Source organism: Phasianus colchicus, chromosome 22 (assembly GCF_987193195.1).
Source record: "Phasianus colchicus chromosome 22, bPhaCol1.hap1.1, whole genome shotgun sequence".
Lineage (NCBI taxonomy): Eukaryota > Metazoa > Chordata > Aves > Galliformes > Phasianidae > Phasianus > Phasianus colchicus.
In genome coordinates this window covers 363,185-386,652 of record NC_143457.1, presented here as the reverse complement: position 1 = coordinate 386,652, position 23,468 = coordinate 363,185, and the positions used below count along the sequence as shown (strand labels likewise).

The 23,468-nt window shown below is 51.4% G+C and overlaps 2 long non-coding RNA genes across 6 annotated transcripts; one reads left to right on the top strand and one right to left on the bottom strand.

Moving 5' to 3' along the window:
• The first annotated feature begins 6,532 nt into the window (after positions 1–6,532).
• LOC149915224 (uncharacterized) lies at positions 6,533–11,672 on the top strand. Of its 5 annotated transcripts, none has more exons than XR_016459308.1 (4): positions 6,533–7,261; positions 7,818–8,200; positions 8,495–8,652; positions 11,626–11,672. It is a non-coding gene; the product is annotated as an uncharacterized LOC149915224 (long non-coding RNA). The 5 variants fall into 5 exon arrangements; XR_016459307.1 differs by lacking the exon at positions 11,626–11,672 and adding an exon at positions 10,812–11,467; XR_016459309.1 differs by lacking the exon at positions 11,626–11,672 and adding an exon at positions 8,963–10,049.
• Positions 11,673–17,593: 5,921 nt separating this feature from the next.
• On the bottom strand, positions 17,594–23,253 carry LOC149915223 (uncharacterized). Its single transcript, XR_016459304.1, has 3 exons — positions 22,589–23,253; positions 20,198–20,517; positions 17,594–19,193 (listed from the first exon to the last, which is right to left on the bottom strand). It is a non-coding gene; the product is annotated as an uncharacterized LOC149915223 (long non-coding RNA).
• Positions 23,254–23,468: the final 215 nt, after the last annotated feature.

Sequence of the window (23,468 nt, the reverse complement as noted above, 5' to 3'; positions counted from 1 at the left end):
TCACAAAGAGGAAACCAAGTGAACCCAGGGACCCAAAGAGAAGGAACCAAAGGAACCCAAAGCGAGGAAACCAAGGGGACAGAGGGGACCCAAAGAGCAGGAAGCAAGGGAACCCAAGGAGAAAGTGGTTGCGAGCCAGCCCGTTACCAAGAACCCGTCTGCACACCCTAGCCTGTGCCTGGAGGCACATGGAGGCGAGGAGCAGGAGCACGATGACAGCAACTGCTTTCATCTTCCACTGTACGCTGGGAGCTGGGTGAGGCTGCAAGAAGCCAGGACTGCATTTATTCTCTTGGGACCCCCCTCAGGTTCCCAAATGCCCCTGGGCTTGGCAGAGTCCCCTGGCACAGGCTGAGCCTGGCATGCAGCCAGCCCCTACCTTGGCTCCAGGGCATGGGAAGGAGCCAGGGATCAGGGGAAGGGCACTAAGTGCTGGGAACCCAATGGCACCGAGCCCCAAAGGGGGGAATCCTAATATCATGCCCGAATCCCAGAGTCCTATTGTCCTAGAATCCCAGAAGAACTGAAGTTGGAGAAGACCTCTAAGAACATCAAGCCCAAGCAAGGATGTGCCATGCCATTGTCCCTGCACCTACTCCCCAGCACCACAAGCCCGGGGCCCAGCAGGGTGACATGATGCAGATATGGTGACATGTCACAGGTTGTGGGTTTAGCGGTGGAATTGGCAGCACTGAGTTAATGGTTGGATGACCTGAGAGGTCTTTTCCAAGTTAAAAGAAGCCATGATTCCATGCTCAGCTGCTGGCTGAGCAGCCTGAGAACCTCGGACCCCATCACACTTTACGTTTCAGCATTGTACAGTCACAAAGAACTTAGGATTCCTTTTTAGATATCATCAAACCAGCAAAGAGGGTTTTCCTGAGTGGAACCTTTAATGTGAAGTTACTACCAAGTATCACCCACCTGCTTTGCCTTGTTGCCTATCGTAGGCGTGGCGACCTGGTTCGGGAACGGCACGGCGACCAATCCCAGGTCGCTCGGTCCATCGGCTCGCTGACACCAATGTGGTGGACGGCAAATGGTGTTTATTGGCAGGAAAAACAGCCTTATATAACCTGGGCACTGAACGCTATTGGCTATCGGGAGGGGGACCCTGTCTTCCCGTACAATGCGATATCTTCCGGGCGCCAGACCCTCACTACCACATGCCTTTATCTTAAAAACAGTCTTCACCTCACCTAAGTGTGATGTCAGTCTGTATTTAAATACAGCAAAACACACAGCACTGATAAGCTCCCTGACAAACGCTGCAGAGCAGAAGCAGCCCAAAGAAAACTCTTCCAGCTGACTGCTCTCTGGGCAATTTCCAAAGCAGACATTCAAGTGATCTTTTCAGAGCACAGCAGCTCTCTTATCGATGGGAAACGTCCCACAAGGCCGTGACCAGCTATCCATTCTGCCAGACATAACACTCAAAATTAGCACACCGCTTTTCCTTGAGGAACCGTTGAGCCATTTACAGTTCTGAGCCATTTATCAGTGTTTTATTATTTCTTTTCATCTGGATAAAACAAGAGTCACTTTCTTTGAAGCCATGACAGGAGGCTGGACCATCACGGGAACAAAACCAGTAGGACACCTTTTGTTCTGCTGAAACTCAGGCACACAGCCCAGTGACTCCAAACCCCAACACAAATTTTTGATTGCCTGACTGCGTGTCCTAAGGACAAATTGTCCTCATGGACAGAGGCAGCACTACTGCCGTTTCAGATTCACGATGCAGATTTCTGGATGTAACGTGGTGACTCCTGATGTTGGTTATGAGCAGAAAATACATGACGTGTCTCCTGATGAGACTGTAGGGGTCTTGTCACACCCAAGTGACTCCTTGACTTTATAGTTCTACGATACTGTGATTCTGTGATTCTGTGGTTCCATTATTTGTTCATTCTATGAGTCTAAGACCCCACGATTCTGAGATTTCAAAGATCTAAAAGTCATGGTCTTTGGGTTTTGCAGCAGTAAATGACAAGGAAACCCAGCTGCCACTGCCAGATTTTTATTCACTCCTGATCTCCTGCTTGGCAACAAGGGCGCTGAGTGGACACTGCCAGGGATGCGTGTCTTTGTTGCCCTGTATTCTGATGTCCCTGTCACCCACCTGCTTCTATGTGTCCCCCTGTCCTCATGTCACCACGATGTCCCCATATCACCATGATGTCCCCACTGTCCATGTCCCCATTGGCCTCTCACTTCTCAGTGTCCCCAGATGTCATGTTCCTAGGGCCCCAAGGGATCGGTCTCTCACCTTGGTGCCTCACAGGACTTAAGAGGACTCTGGCATACTTACTTGGACAAATCCTTGATATAGGGACCATCTCCAGGTGGTCCTGGAAGACAGAAGGCAAGTACCAGATGCTTGACTTGGTGGCTTGGGGCTCGGTGCCATTGGGTTCCCAGCACTCAGTGCCTGTCTCCTGATCCACGGCTCCTTCCCATGCCCTGGGGCCGAAGTATGAGCTGGCTGCAAACCAGGCTCAGACTGTGCCAGGGGACTCTGCCAAGCCTAGGGGCATTTGGGAAGTTATTCAAGAGTTAATTAACTACGGCTGAAAAAAGGACCTGGGCTCATGGTGGTTAGCCTTGCTGCCAACTCCTCTTCTCGAGTCCCCTCATCTCGCCTCACCTCCTGTCTTGTCTTGCCTTTTGTTTCGCCCCTTCTGGCACCCCCTTCTGTCCTCCCCTCATCACATCTCACCTTTCATCTTGCCCTATCTGGTGTCCCCTTCTGGAATCCCTATCTGGCGTCATCTCATCTCACTTCTTATTGACCCCCTTCTGGTGTCCCATTCTGGCACCCCCTTCTCCCATCCCCTTCTCATCCCCCTTTGTCTCCCCTAGCCTTTTGTCTCACCTCTTTTGGATTCTCCTTCTGGCATCCCCTCATCTCACCTCACCTCTTTTGCCATCCTCTTCTGGCCTCCCCTTACCTCGTCTCGCTTCTTGTCTTGCCCCTTCTGGCTTTTTTTGTATTCCAGCAATACCAGAAGACATTCATTTTGTATTTTTTGTCACTGATGACACACTCCCTGGTGGTTCTCTCAGTCAGCAGGCAGCATCCAGAGATGCTGGAGGAATACGCTCTGAGGCACGTGATTTGATGTCCAGGAGCTGACCTCGATGCCCCTTGTCTCGTCTGAAGCTTCTCTCCTCCTACCCTGTGGGTTCTGTGATCCAGCAGGGACCATGCAGGGACACACACACAGCAGCAGTGGGAACCCAGAGTCCTTTCAGAGGAGATCCAATTCTGTCATGGCCTACTAATGGGGCAAAAAAGGTGACTCTCACATCCAGCGTGTTCTGATGGTAATAATGAAACTTAATGGTGCACGATTCCATGACTTGCACAAGGGGCAACGGGAAGGGAAGGGAAGGGAAGGGAAGGGAAGGGAAGGGAAGGGAAGGGAAGGGAAGGGAAGGGAAGGGAAGGGAAGGGAAGGGAAGGGAAGGGAAGGGAAGGGAAGGGAAGGGAAGGGAAGGGAAGGGAAGGGAAGGGAAGGGAAGGGAAGGGAAGGGAAAGAAACTGGTGGGAGATGCCACAAGGTAATGGAAGAGAAAGGAGACCAGGAGGAGACACCCCATGGGAAGGGAAGGGAAGGGAAAGGATGGAAATGGGAGAGATGACATAAGGGAAGGGAAGGCATGGGAAGGCAACTGTGGGGAAATGCCATATAGGAAGGGAGGGGGACAGGGGAAATCGTGTAAGGGAAGAGAAGGGAATGGGATTGGGACTGGGAGAATTTGCCACATGGGAAGGGAAGAGAAGGAAACCAGGGTGAGACATTACAAGGGAAGGGGACCAGGGGGAAACGCTGGAACGAAAGGGAAGGGGACCGGTATGAGATGCCGCAAGGGAAGAGAAGGGAAGGAAACCGGGGTGATGATGCAAGGGAAGGGAAGGAGACCAGAGGGAGATGCGGGAAGGGAAGGGGACTGGGGGGAAACGCCGCAAGGGAGGGGAAGGGAAGGAAACTGGTGGGAGATGCTGCAAGGTAACGGCAGGGGACGGGAACGGGGCAGGGGAGAGACGCCGCAAGGGAGCTGAAGGGAAGGGGAGCGAGAAGAGAGCCGGCGGCGCCGGCACTGACCAATGAGAGGGAGGCCAGTGGCGGGGCGGTGCCAGCGCTGACCAATGAGAGGCCGGGTCTTCGCCGTCGCCCCGTGCCGATGGCGGCCGGCTCAGCCTGCGTGCCGCCGTTCCCCACGGCTGAAGCGGCGGCCGGGTGAGGCTCAGAGCTGGCGGGCCTCTGCCCGGAGGGACCGCGTGCAGCATGGCAGGTTCGGCTGCTCAGTGTGCAAGGCCGGGAAAGCTCGCGGGCTGCGGCTCCAGGGTGGGCAGAGGAAGTCACAGCGCCGGTGCTGCTGGAACCCGCGTGCTGTCACGCTGCGTTTCCACGAGGACGGTGGGCCCTCCCCGAGGAGCCGAGGGCGGCTTTGCTGCTGTGTTCGTTACCCGATGAAGCCCGACGCAGAGGGGCTGGGCAGACAGTCTTGCTAAAGAGGCCTGTGCTACAGCAGGATTGACAGCACGACTCCTTTCGTTCCCCTTGAGCCCTGGCCAGGCTGCGGGGAGAAAGCCACGAGGAGAAAGAGGGCAGCGGCTGTCCCCCCGCACCGCTCCGTACGTTGGTTTATTCCGTGCGAGAAAGACTGGAGCTGCTTGCAGCGGCTCTGGACGCCTCACCGTGGGATGGATGCATTGCTGTGCAACTTGCCCATGGCTGGGAGAGGTTCTCCAGATCCTCATTGCAAACGGGGCTCCGCAGTGACTGCGGGTCTGGGTGATGGTAAAGTACTGGGGCAGTTGGTGATGCACCTGAGCTCACGTGGCAATGAGGGATCGGGAGGGGGAGGGGGCAGACAGGTGGACCCCGGGGGTCAGAACGGGGGAGGCACAGACAGGAGGGGTGGAAGAGGACTACAGTGATCAGAATGGAGGAACTGAAAGGGGGAAAAAGGGGAGGGGAGGCGCAACCCCGGGGGTCACACAGAGAGACGGGGGAGGTTGTGGGCGACCAGTGGCAGGGGGAGGGGAGGAGAGCAGTGAAATACACGGGGTGGGGGAGGCGGGGAGACACAGGGCAGCTGCCCCCGCCGAGCGGAAGCCCCGAGCGCCACAGAGACCCCACGGGGCCAACGCAGAGCGGCACGTGGCCCCCAGCCCCCTTAACCCCGTGGCCCCCCCCGGAACACCCACCTGTAGAAGCTGAGGCGGCGCTCGGAGCCCCGGGGTGCCCCGCCCCACTTCCGCCTCCTCCTCAGTCGCGGGGCTGATGACGTCACCCAGCGGGGACGGCGCGGCGCCACAGCGACGGAGCGGCGCAGGCGCGCTGAGGCGCCTTCGCCATGGCGACGCCATCACGCATGCGCTGTCGTCACGAGGATGGCTTCACGCGCTGCAATGAGGGAGGGCGCACCGTCGCCACGGCATCAGATGGAAAACGGCGCTTGGAGACTGCAGCTGCGGGGCAGCAGCTCAGCACAGCGCTGCCGATGACTGGAGCCGAGCGAGAAGCGAAGGCGCTGGCCAGACTCCGTGCCGGGCTCGAACGCGCCTCGATCCGCGCGATCGCTCCCTCTCTTCCGGGGCTGCCCGGCTCAGCCAGGAGCCGCTCCCGGACACCGGACGGGTCCCGCCTCTCGCGGTCAGCCGCCGCTTCTCGCAGCCCGGCAGCGCCTCGCCGCAACGACCGAGGACGGCTCGGTTCCCCCTCCGAGAACAGCCGGATTCTGACGGGGGACGGACGGGGCCGGCGGCGGTGCCCCCGCGCCGCCTTCCCCCGACCGCGCGGCGTCCCCGAGGGCGGCGGCGGGGCGGCGGAGCGCCGCGGCTCCTCCATCCCGCCGGCGCCATCGGCATCACCATGGCGGCGGCCCCGCGTCCGCAGCCGCCATTGGCGGAGAGCCCGCGTTCGGCCCCGCCTCCTCCGCTCTGCCATTGGTCGGTGCGCCGAACGGGGCGGGCGCTCCGCGCGGGGTCCTTTCTGTCCGCGGGCGCGCCGTCATTGCGACATCACCGCGCGCGTCCCCGTGGCCCCGGCCCCGCTGCCCTCGGCGATGCCTGCCGTCGTGCGCCCGCTCCGCTTCCGGGGCCTCGGCTGCGGCTGCGGCTGCGGGAGGAGGGCGGGGACGTGGGGGGCCTCAGCGAGGCCGGGCCCGCCCCGCCCCGCCCCGCCCCGCCCCGCCCCGCTCCGCGCGGGCCTTGCTGGAGAGCGGCGAGCGCGGGCTGGCGGCCGCCGGCAGGTGGGGGAGCGGGGCGTCCGGGCGGGCGGCGCGGCCCTGCGGTGGCGTGGGGAACCCGCTGGAGACGAGCGGCTCCGGGGCACCTTGGCGTCCCGCTGCAGGCGGCGGTCGCGGTGCCGGCCCGAGGCCGGCGCTGTGCGGGGCGGGGCTGAGCGCGGGGCGATCAGCGGCTGCTGCTGCTCGGCCGGCTTCTCGGCCGCCTGCACAAGGCGCGCTGCTGGCTCGCGTTCAGCCGAGCGTCGGCCCGCAGCACCGGATCCTTTTCCTCCACGCGGCCTTCCGGCCGCTCTGCCCCAAGCCCGCAGCGATGCCTGGGGTCGTTGTGACCAACGTGCGGGACCCGGAGTGTGGTGGTGTTGAACCTCGTGCCGTTGGCATCAGCCGTCGATCGGCCTGACCGGAGCCCTCTGCAGGGTCTTGGAATCCTTAGGCAGATTATAGGAGGGTGCCGTAGCTGAGGGGCGATGGGAGGCAGGGAGGGGAGCATCCTGCCGTGCCACCGGCAGCCCGGGGACCACGTGCTGTGGGTGCCGGCACGAAGCTCCTCCATCCGTCAGCACGGGAGCTGCGGTTCTGGCTGCAGCGGCAGGAACTCAGCGCAGCCCTGCAGAGAGCGGTCCGGCAGCACGAGAAGAAGATGACGGCCGTGGAGTGCGAGAGCCTCAGCAGCGTCTGCAGCCCGCGAGGAGCTGAGCGGGGCTGGGAAGAGGAAGCTGTGGGAGTCCTGGGGAGGGACGCAGAATAGCAGCGTGAGTGGCACTCGTTCATCACTCTTCTTCCCCCTTACAAGCTCCTCTCTTCCCTTTTTCCTTTGTTCTGCTCAATTTTTTCTCTCCTTCTCTTCTCTCCTCTCCTCTTTGTTGGCAAGAGGGCTTCGAGCTCCCTTGCTGGTGCGGAGAGAGAGGCTCAGACTCCCTTGCTGGTGCAGAAGGAAGGATGAAGGACCTTTACTGAAGATGCTTACAACCTTTTATACCCGTGAAACAGCAACTTACATGTAGGAAGCAGGAGCCTCGTGTGTGTTTACATCTGGCTCAAGTTACTGCTAAGCTTTTTTACTCATTAGTGTAGGGTAATAGGTGGGGTTGAGGGTGGAACAAGGGGTGGTACAAGGAGAGTGGGGATTGGTTCATGGGTTTCCTGGGTGGGTTCGTGGGTTTCCTGGGCGGTCGCGTGTCACGGTATATAAGTGCTTGTTACGCAGCAATAAATTGGCTTTCGGCATAGGAACGCTGGTCGTTCAGTCCGTCCGACTGTCCCCTCGCCAGAGGTCGATGTTGAGCAGCAACAATTATCAAGATAATGACTTTATCCCACATCTCCCCCTTCTCTATTAAGAGAAAAAGAAGCACGGTTCTAAAACAATCCTAAAAGTAGCTAAACTAAAATTAATACACTGAGCAAGGATGGGTTCTGTAGAGTACAAACAGCAGTCCATATTAACCAGTCCCAACGATTCCAATTCTTATGATTCCTTGGTGACACAGTTGACAAAGTGCGTCTTGTTGCTGTGAGTCCAAACCACTGATGAAAGTGCTGTGATCATGTTACAGCAGATGATGAGATGGATGGCCAGACCCCCCAGATTCGCATGAGCACCCACTGGACACCCCAGGACTCCTCTGGGACATCCCCAGACCCTTCTGGATGACTCCAGGACCACTCAGACCCACATGAGAACTCCCTGGGCCCTACCAAAACCCTACTTGGACATTTCCAGATCAGCCCAGGGACTCCTCAGAGCTCTTGGGCCCATAGTGGGAACTTCCAGATCCTTCCATGGTGCCACAGGACCAACCTGGGGACTCCCTGGACACCCCAAGGTCCCTCTGGGATATCTCCAGACTCTTCTGGTTGAGTCCAGAAGAGCCCCCTGGAGCCCCCAAACCTTTCTAGGATGTCTCATGCAGATCCTTCTGCATGATTCCAAGGGGGGGTAAGAGGGGATAAAGGAGGGTGTGGGTGGGGTGAGAAAGGGGTCAGTGGGACTTTTTTGGGCTGGAAAGGGGGGTTGTGTGGAATCTAGGGGGGGAAGGTGTGAGTGAGTGGGACTGCTGTGGGGTGGAAAGAGGATCTGGTGATGGAGAGAGGGGTGGAATGGGGAAACTAGGGAGTTGTGGGGAGCTTCTATAGTAAAGGAAGTCTAGGGGCAGAGAGTGGGGGATGGGGGGGAAAGCAGAGGTTCTGACACAGTGCCTGTTCAACAGCTCCCCTTTGTGTCCCTTCCCAGGGAGAAACCACACTGCCTGAATGACACTGGGCACACAGCTTCCTTCTTAGCTTGATATCAAGACACCTTGCTGACACAGATCTTCTGTAAGAGACGCAAAGTTAGTTTGGAAATCCATGAGCTTCTCTAAGGCCATGCGTTACATCGAAGATCTAAAGGTAATCAAAGAATCATAGAATAGCCTGGGTTGAAAAGGACCACAGTGACCATCTAGTTTCAACCCCCTGCTATGTGCAGGGACACCGTCCACCAGACCAGGCTGCCCTGAGCCACATCCAGCCTGGCCTCGAATGCCCCAAAGGATGGGGCATCCACGTCCTCTATGGGCTACCTTTTAAAATGCCTCACCACCGTCTGAATGCAAAACTTCCCCCTGATATCTAAACTAAATCTCCCCTGTCTCAATTTAAAACCATTCCCCATTATCCTGTCATTATCCACCCTCGTAAACATCTGTTCCCCCTCCAGTTTAAACGTTTCCTTCAAGGCCTGGGAGGTCTCCCGGAGCCTTCTCTTCTCCAAGCTGAACAAGCCCCGGTCCCTCGTTGCACCAAGAATGCCTCGGCGGCTGCATTTCCCTCGTCCCCCACCAGGGGGCGCTGCTCCCCATCCAGCTCAGCACGCACCCTGCGCTCACTTCCAGGGGGCGTTCTCAGCAGCGTGCGCCCTTTGCACCGGGCAGCCCGGGCTGCGCTTTACTGACGTGCTGCTCGGCCGCGTTCACAACGTGTGCTCCAGTCAGCCCGCAGGCTGTCGGCTTTTCAGCGTCTATTACACAGCCCAGTGCCGGAGCTGGTGTGCGCTAAAGGCACCTGCAGCTGCCGGGACAGCCTGAAGAAAAGCCTCGGGAGGGGTTTGCACGACCCCAGGTGAGCCGTCAGCCCGGCGCTAAGCGCACAGAAGGGAACGCTGGAAGGGCCGCTAGAGGCAGATGTTGCCTGCTGGGTCCCCGAAGGGAAACTGCGGGCTGCCGGGGAGAGAGAGGGGAGTGGAAATTCCCCCGTTGGAGGCTTCCCATTCAGACACTCCAAAGGAGGAGTTGAAAGCTGCCATCAATCCATGCGTGCAGAGCTGTGGAGCGGGATCATCTCGTGTCTGCCGTGGCCCAGAGGGAGAAACGCACTCCCGGCTGGGCTGCGTTACACAGAGCCAACCGGGCAGCAGAGCACGCTGAGCTCCTCTGCTCACTTCCTCACTGTCCCAGCTCCAACCCCTTCCTGTGCCTCTCGGAGCCCAAGCCGGGCTGCAACACGCCTGGGAACCGCTGCTCCCCTCGTTGCAGCCCGTCTGGCCCAGCAAACCTGCCGTGCTGGGCAGGAGCTGGAGCCGGGACCGGGCTCCCGCCTGGGCTACAGCAGCGCCGGTTCCGCCCCGCCCGGTGCCGCTCCCCGCTGCCCTCCCGCCGCTGCTGGCAGGGGGCAGGAAGCGTGCGCTCCTCTGCACGAGGCACGAAGGGCTCCTACCTTGGGTGCGGAGCAGGCTGCTCCCACCTCTGGTGCAGGCAACCGGGCTCCTGGGAGTCGCTCCTGGGAGAGCAGGGGATGCCGAGTGCCCGCAGCCCGGAGCTGGCCACAGGACGGCCTTGCTGCACCTCCTGCCGCCGCGGTGCTGCCCGGATGGCTTCCAGCCAGGCTCTGGCCGCTTCGGCACAGCCTCAGGTGCCGGGCAGCAATTCCCACAGCGAGCACGCCCCGAGCCGGCTGCCAGGCCGTGGGCAGTTTCACAGCTCGTTCTCGTGGCACATCTGCAGCCGTGGGAGAGAGGGGAGGATGGGGGCTGTGTTTTGTCACGCTAATGAAGCGTCGCTCTCTGCTCCGTCCCTTTGCTGCCTTTGCTGGGGACATTCGCACATCCTTGGGGTCGCACATCCCCACGTTGCTGTCCTGGCGCTCCTTTAACTCCTCTCACCCGTGAGCAGGTCCCAGAAGAGGCAATCTCCGGCTGCCCTGCTCTCGAGGGCAGCATCTCCCTGCAGCTGGCTCACTTCCTCACTGAGCGCTGCCCATGGCACTCATGGCACGTTTCTCCTCACTGAGCGAGTGACTTCTACTGCTAACAACTTCCTATCCTGCTTTCTCAATTCGGTCTTCTCTGCAAGGCATGAGCATGGTTAAGCTCTCTGTGTACGAGGGCCAGCTCTGCTGTTCACTTATGTAGATCTACTGACTTTAAGGTCACCCAGAAGGAACCGCCCTCGGGGTAACCGGGGGTTTGTGTCCGGAGAAGACTGCTTCCTTTTCTATTGCATTTTCTGTGGGGCAAAAGTGGGCTCCAAGTTTCACTTGGCAATGTTTAAACTCTACACATCTTTCTGCAGGGGATGTTCCTCTGAACTTTGCCGTGATCACAGCCGCATCTCTTTCCTTTGTGCTGGTAACCCAGCTGCACGCATGAGCAAAATTATTTCCTCCGCTCACATCAAAGTCTTCTAGAAAGCAATGGTTTTGTAACAAAAGGGCTAGTATCGCTATGGCAGAGGAGGTTAACACATCCTCTTCTGACTCTGCTCTTGAGAAGAAAAACAAAAATAATAAAAAACAAACAAACAAACAAACAAAAAAAAAAATAAGGAAGCTAACAAAGAAGCCCACCCTAGTCTAGTCTGGGACATGGTTCACCAGATTCTTCCAAGTGTTCTCACTTCTGTCTCACTCAAGGCTAAACAGAACTTCCATATGTGTGGAAGAACACAGATCATGGCCTGAACAGGATGACTTGTGGAAAATCAAACTCCATAACCACAAAGTGGTTATAAAGCAGGTATATTTTGAGTTACAGCACTGCACACACCCGCTGGGTACTGAGGGAGTAACCTCTCCTAACATGCACACCGTAAAAGGACAGTTTAAGGATATTTACAGAGACAAGTTACACATATGCAAGAATAGGAGAGGATATTACGATTGATTCTAAGGAAGGAGGCGTAGATTATTCTGATATTACCCTTAGTATAGGAGGAGATATTCACTGGTTCCAAGAAGTTATAATATTCTCCACCCCAACTGCTGAGTTACTGTGGCTTGCAGCTCTTATTCCTTGCTGTAGTGGCACAGCAAGGAACCAGTAAGTGAGCACGAGTGCCTGGAGCGGTGCGAGAGATGCGTTCCTCGGCTCACCTCTCCCTTCTCCAGGCTGCTGCTAGGAAGGGTGAGTCAACCCCCGTCTGACGTCCCCCCCGAAGTGTCTGCGTGTGGGAATGTAAGAAAAAACTGCACGGAGCAGCAGCTGCGGAGCAAGATAAGCGGCATGAGAACCAAGGACACCAGAAGAAAGAACATCTCACAGCTCTGATTGGCTAAGCACCTGTGTGAACGGTTGAGGAGTGTTTTGCAGAATGCTCTGTTAACATGTATAAATAGAGTAGTGCTTAACAATAAAGCAGACTAATAGCCTTTAACCACATTGGTGTGCTGTTATGTCTCTAGCGCGTCCTGAGAGTCCTGAGACTTCCCCACATTTGGCGCCCGAACAGGGACCCTTCGTGGGACGATTCGGGGAAGTGGACAACGGCAGGACGGTCGCAACAGAGGTTGGCACCGTGTTGCGGTAGCTGGGTTAGGCGCCGACGTAAGTGCTGCGGTTAGCTGGAAGCGGGGTCGCGACCCACCCTCTGTATCCACGATGGAGTGGGAAGCTGCGGAGAAACTGCCGTTAAATATTCTCTCTAAGAGAGGGGAGCAGTCATCTCCTAAAGGCATGGCCGAGACCCTGGTGCACTGGGCTCGGAAGAAGGGACATTTGTCAGAAGTGGCACTGATATTCAGCGTCGACAAATGGTGTGATATTGGGGACTGCATGTGGGAATCAGTCATTAATGGTGGAAAGGAAGAAAAACTATTGCGGCCCCTTGACCCCTTGTGGAGGTCTGTTATTAACTCTTTGAAAGCTATGCGAGCCGCGCAACAGGCAGCCGCTGCAGCTATGCAGGCACTGGCCGGTACAACAACTAATTTGGCTTCAGAGTTTGACGTGCCTGTTCGGGGTATCACACACCCTGTGTGTTCCTCGGCGGGTCAAGTAAAAGCATTGTTAGGGGCTGCAGCTCCTGATCTTTCAAATGACACTGCTACTGAGTCATCTGCAGTAGTGCAGCAGGAAAAAAGGACTGTATCTGACATCACCCCTGATGGACACTGCCAGGAGCAGCCTCCTGCAGAATCAGAGAGCGTCGGTGAGGGTGAGGGATTAGAAAAACTGGATTGCAAGGTTAAAATATTAACAGAGCGATTATGTAATCTGGAAATCTGTATGTGGCAAAAAAAAGATACGGGGCCTGACCGAGGCTCTCAACTAGTGCCTTCTACGGGTCCTGACCTACCGACAGTGCCTTTTGCTCCACCGACTCATCCGGCAGCGCCGCCCGACTGAACTACGGAGAGCTCGTTTCGCGCGCGCCCGCACCGTTCTGCGGGACAGGGGCTGAGCGGTCGGGATCTGTGCGGAGTTCATCACTGGTGAGGGAGCAGCCGGTAAATCTTGCAGCGTTACAGTTAGTTGACGTTTCAGAATCAGCCTGTAGTTACCTTAGCATTGGTTACTTTTCTCAAATGGTAAAGCAAAAATGTTCCTGAATTTCCGAAAACTGGATTCTCTTTCTATGGAGAGTTTTGGGGCAGGGTTGGCGCAAAGCTCCGGGAGGTTTTTGTTACTATGACAGCACGGCTGCTAAACTTTTATCTGTTTGGAACCAAATAATGGAAGGGCTTAAACAAATTCGACAAGGAAGAATTTCTTCCGATTATTCCCCATCGCCCTCCCTCCCACCCCCGTCGCTACCCCTCGGTGCAGAAAGCAGCCCTGGTCCGCATTCCGCATTCGGTCCGCAGCTCCGACCCCACCCCTGACCGCGGGGAAAAGAAATCGCGACTCCCTCCCTTCCCTCACCCCCCCACCCCCCATCGCTGCTGCCCTCGGCTCCGTCCCTGGCGCTCATCTCGCTCCCACCCTCCGCCCCACCCCCGTTGCTCGGGGTGACGCTGCTTTCCTCTACCCCGCCTACGTTCCCTCACGCTGCGTCTCTGCAGCCTGCGTGTAACTTAGAGCCAATAACGGACCTGCTTATATTTCTAAAGGCATTCGAACTTCCCTCCAAGAATAGGGTGTTAGATATATTACAGGCATTCCTCATTCTCCCACTGGACAAGCTATCATTCATCATACTCATCTAACATTGAAATCCATTCTTAATAAACAAAAAAGGGGAATATGGGAGACACACCACAAGAAAGACTGTAAGTGTTTTGCTTTCTCTGTGCCATCTGTCAATAAAGTGGAGCCAGCCTCTCGGTATCAATGGGTTGTACTGCCTCAAGGCATGAAGAATTCTCCAATTATGTGTCAGATATTCGTAGCCACACCTTGCAACCTATTTGTAAAGCAAACCCTCATATGATTATTTATTATTACATGGATGGCATACTGTGCTGTTCAGGAACAGCCTTTTGATAATAGCTGGGAAATGCAATTAATCTCCCATCTCTCTCAATTTGGCCTTACAGTGGCACCGGAGAAAGTGAAACGCACCTTTCCTATGTTAAATTTGGGTTGGAAATTATCAGATGCTATGATATGCCCTCAGACTGTAGAATTGAAAATTGACATTTCCACACTCACTGACTTACAAACTCTTTTAGGTCGCTTACAATGGCTACGGCCAACGGTTGGCATTTCCAATGTTCAATTAGAACTGTTGTTGTCAAGAGGGAGATGTGCTAATGATGCTATCCTATTGACGCCTGAGGCTAAGCAGGCTCTAATTCAGATTACCCCCCAAATTCAATCAGCAGCTAGCTATTGTCAGTCCTTACATCACAACATCTCCCTTGTCTTGTATGTCCAGGAGAAGCATGCTGTCGCAGTCATTTGTCAATGAAAACAAAAACAAACAAACAAACAAACAAACAAACAAACCCACACTTCTCCTCAAAACAGGCCTACTAAACAATCTTCTACTTCTCCTTCTGTGTTTTTGTTTTTTTTTGCTGAAATGGCTGTTTCCCCCTGCTCAGCCTCGGTCGTCCTTGATGACTCGTATCAATATAGTAGCTGAACTGAGGCAGAGAGAGAGTTCTCTGCATAGCGGGGCAAGAACCTCACGATATTAGTTTACCTTTTACCTTGCTGTGGGCAGAGTGGGCGTACTGTCACTCCCTCTCCTTACAGTTTGCTTCAGAAGGGTACCCTGGTCATTTTCATTTAGAACGCCCTGATCAGCGAGTAGCGTTGTTTCTGGAAAAAAACTGACTGGATTGGAATACCTCGGTATTCGAAATGATCGGTGGATGGTCGCACAGTATATACTGACACTGGATGCTGGAGCCACAAAGCTGTCTGTGTGTGGTGGGACAATAGCTGGAAGCATCAGTTTGTGCCAATGGAGCTGCAAGACAGTTTACAAACTATGGAACTAAAAGCAGTTTTATGGGCCTTTACTGCGTGGCCAAATGAACCTCTAAATGTTGTAACTGATTCCCTCTACGCGGCTGGCATATGTCAAAGAATTGAGGATGCCCACATTAGAGACAACAAGAATGTGTGCCTTATCTCTCTGTTTTTACGTCTTAAACACACATTACGGCGAAGAAAGGAACCATATTGTGTCATCCACATTCGCAGTCACCTAAACACTGTTGGTTTAGGGCAGGGTAATGCTGTTTGCTGATAAATTGGTTGTTGTAACTCCTGTTAATCTGTTCGATGCTGCTCGTATCTCTCATGAGATGTTTCATCAAAATGCCCGTGGTTTACATAGACAGTTTAATATTGGTGTGAATGATGCAAGGTTGATAGTTCAAACATGTCCACAGTGCAGTTACCATAACAGTGGCCTTGGCCTGGGGACTAATCCCCGAGGATTGAAAGCATTGGAACTGTGGCAAACGGATGTCACCCATATTGCAGAGTTTTGGTTGATTGCGATGTGTTCATGTTGCTATCGACACTTACTGGATTTATATGGGTTTCTCCCTTAGCGGGTGAATCTGCTAGATACGTCATTAAACACTGGATTGCATGTCTTGCTATCTTGGGAGTTCCAAAACAAATTAAAATGGATAATGGGCCAACCTAAAAGTTGCAGTCAGTACAGTCCTTTTTGCAAAAGTGGGGAGTTCAACATAAGTTCGGGATCCCACATGCTCCTCCAGGTCAGGCTATTATAGAGCGCACACATGCTACACTAAAAACACAACTAAACCGAATGAGCGATACACGTGATGTGCCAGATCGCCTCATGAGCGTTCTTTTCTCCCTTAACTTCCCTTTTGTAGGAGGAGGCTCATATAGCTCATACATGCTATAACTGTGCATCATTCAGGCACTAGTATGAGAATGCTATCTGAGACTGCAAAAGTATCTTACAAAGATCCACTGACTGGAGATTGGAAGGGCCCAAGTACTACCATACTTGTAGAAAGAGGTTATTTTTGCCTTTTCACAGATGATGGCCCTATTTGGATTCCTGCTCGCAGTGTTTGCCCTTGGTGCAGAAGCACTACCTGAACCGCACCAAATCAACTCGTGGCAAAATATGTGGGTCACCTGGACTAAATCAACAGGCTGGACCAACTTCTGTTTAATACTTGCTTCTGCCACTGATCCCTTCCAAACTTGTTTTATAGGGATGTTGTTTCTCAATGATTCTGACTTTTCTGCTTACTCCACAGGTAGTTGCAATGTACTGGATACTCCAGATGATTGTTCTTTTTTAAACTTCTTAGGAGTCTCAATACCACAATACCCTGGGACTCACAGGAGTTAAATCTTCTTGGAACTCAAAAGGTCGGTAACACATCTAAGGGATGAAAGAAAACATGTTTTATGTTTGGAAATACCAGGAAATGTTTTTGGGGGTCCATGTTACATTGGTAAATTCACTATATTTTCTCTCACTTTCCAGGACATGCGTGATATCCACTCTAAACATAGCGCACGGGTAGCATTTAGCTGTCCTTATACCAGGAGCTGTTGCTAGGAATAGGCATTATAACCATAAGTATAGTTATCTGTATTGTAAAATGCTTACTTAACAAACTGTCCACTACTGTCTTGCTTGCGCAAAAGGAAGAAGGGGGAATGGTTGTGCGTACTGCCATTGCAGCTCACGGAACCCACAAAAAGAACGGTGTCAGGATGTGAAATGATGAGAAAGACTGAAACCAGGCTTGAAACGACCATGAACTCATAGTGATTGGGATTGTGTGCTTCTTATTATTTGGTTTTGCTTTGTAACTTGTTGTATTGCAATAGATTGAATGTGAATTAACAGGATGTTACTAATGCTGAAATCTATGGAGATAGCTATTTTAATGTATTAGTAGCGCTAAGACAAAACCTGGAAAGGAATCCCAAGCAAAGGGATGACCTTATATTATAGAATGATTAACTCTCTTTCATCCCACTATTCAGGAATTTAAAATATGATCATGCAGCACCTGAGACAAAGGCACACGCTAAGAGAGTTAACCTTGATAGTTTCTGCTGCAAGCAGATGTTCCATTTGGCCTCTGTATCACGCACTGGCCATGCGGATGCAGTGTACAAATGGAAAATACTCTTTGGACCCTGAGAAGAACAAAAGAAAGAGAGAATCTGTGGTGGGTGAGAGAGGAAAAGTGCACCTTGAAGCAGGGGACGCCCTGCTGGCACTGCCTATCGCATTCACCACCCTTTTTCTGCAGGTTGTTGTTTCTTGAGGGTCAGTAAGTAATAATGCCCCTAGTTCTATCTGGCATGCAAAGTTCCTCAACTATTAATTTTCTATTAGCCCAAAGGCACAATCATGAGCACTCTAAAAGCATCTGTTGTACAAATCTTAGTGATTTTTCAAAATCAATACATCAGAATATATAAAAGTTGAAGACTTCTTTCAAAGCAGCTAGAGATTAGCACAGAATGGGGCCCTTGGGGATTTATTTCCAGGTTGCAGAAAGTTGGGCTGCAGACCAAACACGTGTTTGTTCTTTTTAGTAGGTTAACAGTATTTCTTGTCATGATGTTATGTTTGCCTTGTTTCCTTTCTCACACTTATAGTATTGTCAATTGAGGCCTTGATTGAGTTATAATGATTGTATTATTAATATAATTCGTGTTATTATTTTATAGTATGGTAGAAGTTTGCTAATAAACAAAAAAGGGGGAAATGTGGGAACGTAAGAAAAAACTGCATGGAGCAGCAGCTGCGGAGCAAGATAAGTGGCGTGAGAACCAAGGACACCTTCAGAAGAAGAAAGAACATCTCACGGCTCTGATTGGCTAAGCACCTGTGTGAACGGTTGAGGAGTGTTTTGCAGAATGCTCTGTTAACATGTATAAATAGAGTAGTGCTTAACAATAAAGCAGACTAATAGCCTTTAACCACATTGGTGTGCTGTTATGTCTCTAGCGCGTCCTGAGAGTCCAGAGACTTCCCCACATCTGCGTCACTTTTTCTGCTCTACACCTCCTTACCTAGTACATAATTCCGAAACAATTCTAAAGAAATAGTCCCACATCAATTCCCCCCTTTTCTACAATCTAGCAATTGTCACGTCGCTAGATGACACCATTCTCACCTCAGGATTTATGAAAAACGCCCCGCTTTCCATCTTTTAGTGTATCTTATGCTGTTTCCATTAAACATACTCAAGAAACAATGTAACAACACATACGAATATTCCAAGAAAGAGTAAGACTACACAAGCCTTGAAGAGTTGCTTTAGCCAGGCAAAGCTCCGTAACCAACTGGTTAATCTGCTCCACAGTTCTGTAAATCCAAATGAGGTGTTATCCAAAATAACTTGGTGGATCACCTGAATTTATTCCCATAGTTTAGTGTGCACATCTGTTTCTTTTCTTTGAGTTTCATCAGTTTTGATTGATTATAGCGTACACCCCTCCTTCTTTGGCCGTCAGGAGATCAAGAGCCATTCCTTTCTGCAATACTACTTGACTAAGAGAGGATACCTCTGTCTGCAATCCAAGTATAGCATCCATAGTTGAGTTCTTGATTTCCCTAATGTAGCTGCTATACTGATAATTGCCTTTTCTGATTCACTTACTCCTAGTCTAGGAATAAACCATCCAATAAAACTACGGAACCCAGAGGGCCTGTCTATATGGGGGTTATTACCTGCTTCACCCTTTTCCAAGAGGTTCTCAGTATCCCTGGAGGAGGCGCTGTTCCATTGAAGCACTAAGTATCCTCCTCATAATGTCCTTTCTAGTTCTCAGGAAGGGTCTCACATTGAGGCCTGTCTATAGTTGTATACTGAATTTAGGTCCTTTTTCCTATTGTCGTGATTTTATTTGCACACCTACGCCTACTTCCTGCTCCACCCATAGTGTCCAATTGGTGGAGGGAATCCCACACTGAGGGATTTCCATTCGTCCATCTCTTGGTAAGGCTGTACGTATCCAACAATCAGTGAGCTTTAGGCTAACCGCTAGTGATATTTGAATAGGTGATTTCACACCAGGCTAAAGCAAGTGCAATCTATAAACACATTCTAAACTTACTGTCTCTTAATCCTTAGCTCCAATGGTCCAGTCTTCTTAATATTCCACTGGGGTTGAGATGTCTTCTTAACTCACGTGTAGCTCCACAAGCTTGCTCTTTCACCTTGATCGCTGTATATGATATGATATGATATGTTCTGGAACCCCAAATCCTGGAATTATCTCTTGTAACAGTACTTTAGTTACTCCCTGCACCCTGTTGGTCCTGCAAGGGAAAAGCCTATGGCCAACCTGAAAAGGTGTCTGTTAATACCAGCATATACTTATACCCCCCTTTTCTTGGGAGTTCAGGGAAATCAATTCACCATTGTTGCCCAGGATAAATTCCCTTCCCTGTTTGTCCCAGGGCACCCTGGGGCCTGTTCTAGGATTACTCTGTAAACAGATCTCACATTGCTGTGTTACCTGCTTAGTGGTGGTGTATAAATTCCAAGCCACAACCCGTTGGCTCAAGTATTTATACAGGGTCTCGGTTCCCCAGTGAGTTTTCCTGTGCTCAGCCATGATTATGGCCCATAATAGGGAGGTGGGAACTATTATCTTGTTTTGAAGCCTGCACCTCTGTGTCCTCTGTTTCTGAATGCTCTCCAAGCCCCCTCGATTAGTTTATCCAGGTCCTGTATTTTGCTTCCTTTACTCTGTGCATCGCCGGGAGAAAAGAAGGACATTCTTGCTCTGATTAGCAAAAGACCTTGGGAGATGTAAACAAGTTCAGCAGAATGAAGGGAGAAAGCCGAAAGATTGTAACTATCTGTGCCAGACCGAGCCTCTCGACGTGATCACGAGGCGTCCAGCTTGTGCACCTGGCACGGGAGTGAGCAGATGCTATCAAGGTCAAGCTGACCAGTGGCAAACCTGAGGTGGCTGACAGAGGTGAGTGGCCTGTGTGCCACGGGATGGCACAAGAGGGACGAGCCCAGCTCTAGTGCCATCTCCTTCAGGGCAGGATGGAAGATCCAGCACTGCCGCATGCAGCAGGAGGGTCACAATTCATAAGACACTTGACCAAGAGCATATTGTTCAAGTTCACTGTACACAATAAAAGTTTTTGTTCTGCACGAACAACAGAGTCTGTGTCTAATTGCCACAGGTAAACCTTAGTCTGCTTTGCCCTCCTCAACCTGAATGAGGACCTCTGGATAGGATTTAAAAAGGGCATAGAGAGTTTTTACCAGTATTCCATAGTTGTATATCCATACGCAACACCACCTTGTCATCCCTAGGAAAGTCCGGAGCGCCTTTGCTGCTTGAGGTTCCACAGTCTGGCAAATCGCTTCCTTCCTTGTTGTTCTCTAGGGTTTGGAATCCAGCAGCAATTTCGTAACCCAAGGTTACTTGTGGCCACGCCATCTGGGCTTTCTGTGGAGAAACTCAATAGCCATCAAGTCCGAGAAAGTTTAGCAGACTAATTGTCCTTGCTATGCATACCTCCTTTGTTGTGGTAGCTATCAGAAGGCCATCCATGTGCTGTGACAGGGTTCCTTGTCCTGGGGCCGTACCCATTGCTCCAGTCTTTGGCAAGTTGGTTCCTGAAAAGAGTGGGACTTTTGTTTGTTTGTTTGTTTTAACCTCTGGAAAAGTGCTGTGCATGTAAGTTGTGTTGCTCTTCCTGAATCAGGATTCTCCCACTCAAAGGTAAACATGAGCTGATTCTCTGGACTCAATGGTGGACAAAAATGGCATCTTCTAGGTCCAGAACAGCAAACCATGCCAATTCACCTGATAATTTTGAAAGCAGCGTGTATGGGTATGCTACCAATGGGTATAAATCCTACACTATTCTATTGATGGCCCTTAAATCTTGTGCTCACACTCCAGTAACAACCCGAATTTCTGAAAACTGTCAATTATTGGCTGGATTCCTTTCCCATCTCCGAATTTGAGGGGGTACAGTTTAATCCAAACCAGCCGAGCTCCCTGCTTTATTCCGATTGCTAGTGGTGCTGCATTCTTAGCTCTTCCTGGGGTCTCTACTACCCACACCCCAGGATAGACTTGATCACTTCCTTTGTCTGGGATCCTGGTCCCAGCAGGGGTAGTGATCAATGCTAAACTAAGCACCTCCATTAACTGTTCTTCTTGTACCTTACATTCCAATTTTCCTTTCAACTTGATTTCAAGATTCCAGTTGTTCTAATAAATCTCGCCCTAGTAAAGGCTTTGGTGAATTTGGCACCTACAAACATTTGTGTATCCCTACCTGTTCACCTACACTAAGTTAAGGGTTAAGAAAGTAAACTTCCTCACTTTTGCCAGTGTCTTCCCTTACGGTTACAAATTCACCACTCACTGGAGTATTTAACACCCAATTAGATGCTCCAGTTACTACAAATTCCACACTTTGCTGCAATTCCTTCCTCAGCTTAATCTTCTCTACCCTTGACTGTTACTGCATCTGTTACCAAATCCAGCACCTCTTTTTGCACTAACTGCTTTCCCGTTCAACGGGGGCAGAACCCTCCTGGGCTCTTCCAGCTCTCCCCCTTCAGCTCTTCCTGAAGAGATCTCTGGGTCCTAGAGCCCTGCTCTCAGCTCCTCCCTTCCTAAGGCTTCCTGTGCTAACACTGGGATATCAAGTTTCCCAGGTCTCTGCAGATGAAGGCTATTTGTTCCCAGCATCTCATCTCCTGACTTCGCAAAAACAATATTAACTGCTAAATGGTCATCGCCTTCCAACCACCACTGATTACAATTTTTAATTAAAGTTTTCTTGCTCACGGGGCCCCCAGGCTCTCCAGCAATATCTCAGGTGGAATTTGCCTGGGAACTTCCTTTCCCTGTGTTCCTCCATACTTAATTTCATTGATTCTTTATTGTTCCCCAAAGTCCACACCTTATAGCTCGTAAGTTACCGTGACCAAATACATACTCCTCTTTAAACCCCAGTCCACAACGCCAACCAAAATGCCAGTTTCCTCTATTCCACTGTAATTCCTGGGCAGTACTACAGGTCAAGGCTCTGATAACAAATACAGGGTTAAACAAATATCCAACTAAACTCGATTCCCACGTTCACACCACTCACACCTTGGATCCAAAGGTTAGCATTCACACTAGATAGCAGCCGCTTATAAAGTCTCGTTGCTGGGTAATGGAGTCTGCCTACTTCCCCAGGGCACAGGAACACCAAATTCCCTGGGCACGAGCTATAACCAATGTCTCCCAGCAACAAGAGCACTTGTGTTGTAAATGGAATTCCACAAGCAATAATTTTATAACAGAAACACTTATCAATCACAAAGATAACAACAATGAAAAACCAGTTTGGACATTTACTCGTTACATGATCCTACCAGGCCCCTTCCTGGCAGCTAACTGCAAATGCCCCCCAGCGCATTTTTGTTGCAATGATTTCTCCAAAGTATTACAAAGCTTACATTCCCGAGCGCATTATAGCCTCAATCTCAGGGTGCCTTGCAATATTTCACCTCAGAGATAACTCCCCAAGTGGGACCCTGCTCTCAAGGGTTGTGCTCCCACACCGATCTGCATCACACAGCCTATAGCTGTGGATCCACCCTCTGGGGGAGCACCCTCGCTCCTTCACCCAAATGGAGGACATCTCCTTAAGACATACGGGTCCCTGTACCTGTAATGTACCTGGTCCATACCAGGGCTCTTTCTCTGCCCCACAGTGGATGATGTGTGGGCCTCTCTCCTCCTCAAAATTAAGACACTTGCACTTATGCCTTTGCAGGACAGATCTTTCCAGGTACAATCCCTTCCTGGTTTTGTGCAATTATCACCAGCCTCTGTTTTCAAAAGACAGGTGCCTGTGACAGATAGGTGAATATCTCCAGGAACCAAACTGAAACAATAGAAGCTAGGCACTTAATAAAAAATAATCCCTCACAAAGCCCACCTAAATTGTTCAGTATCTAAATATTTTTACAAATCTGGGTCATGGATCCCTAAGTTCATTTGGGGAGATGCCTATGTGGTCATCCTCACAGCGGTATGAGTCCCTTTTTAAAGCTGGTGGGGCAGGAAGCCTCCTCTGCATCTCCCAGCATCCCTGGCCTTTGGTTACTACTAAAAGGTTTCTCTTTAGCTCCTGTTTCATCTTCCATCATCACAAAACAGCTGCTGTAAGGTCTTCTTCCCATTTGGCCTCTGACTAATCACATCTATCCTGATGTCTGATAGAGAGAATGCCTCTTTGCGGTCTAATGGGAGCAGTGAGGGATTCAACAAAGGACCTTCCTTCCACTTTTAGAAAGAACTTTCATCAAAACGTAACTAAGCTAAGAAAACAGCTGAGAACTGCTTACCATCTCCTTCAATCACATGACTGCAGGGGAAACAGCTGAAGAGGAAGGAGAAACAACAAAGTTTTCAAGCAATGATTTTATTGACGGTAATTTCTCAAATGTATCTCAATAGCTTTCCTGTTTTATTTAAACTGAAATAAAAGGAGAAGGATGGCAAGTCTGATTTGGGTTTCCAATTGAATCTTGCGTCATCTAATTACAAATGTCTT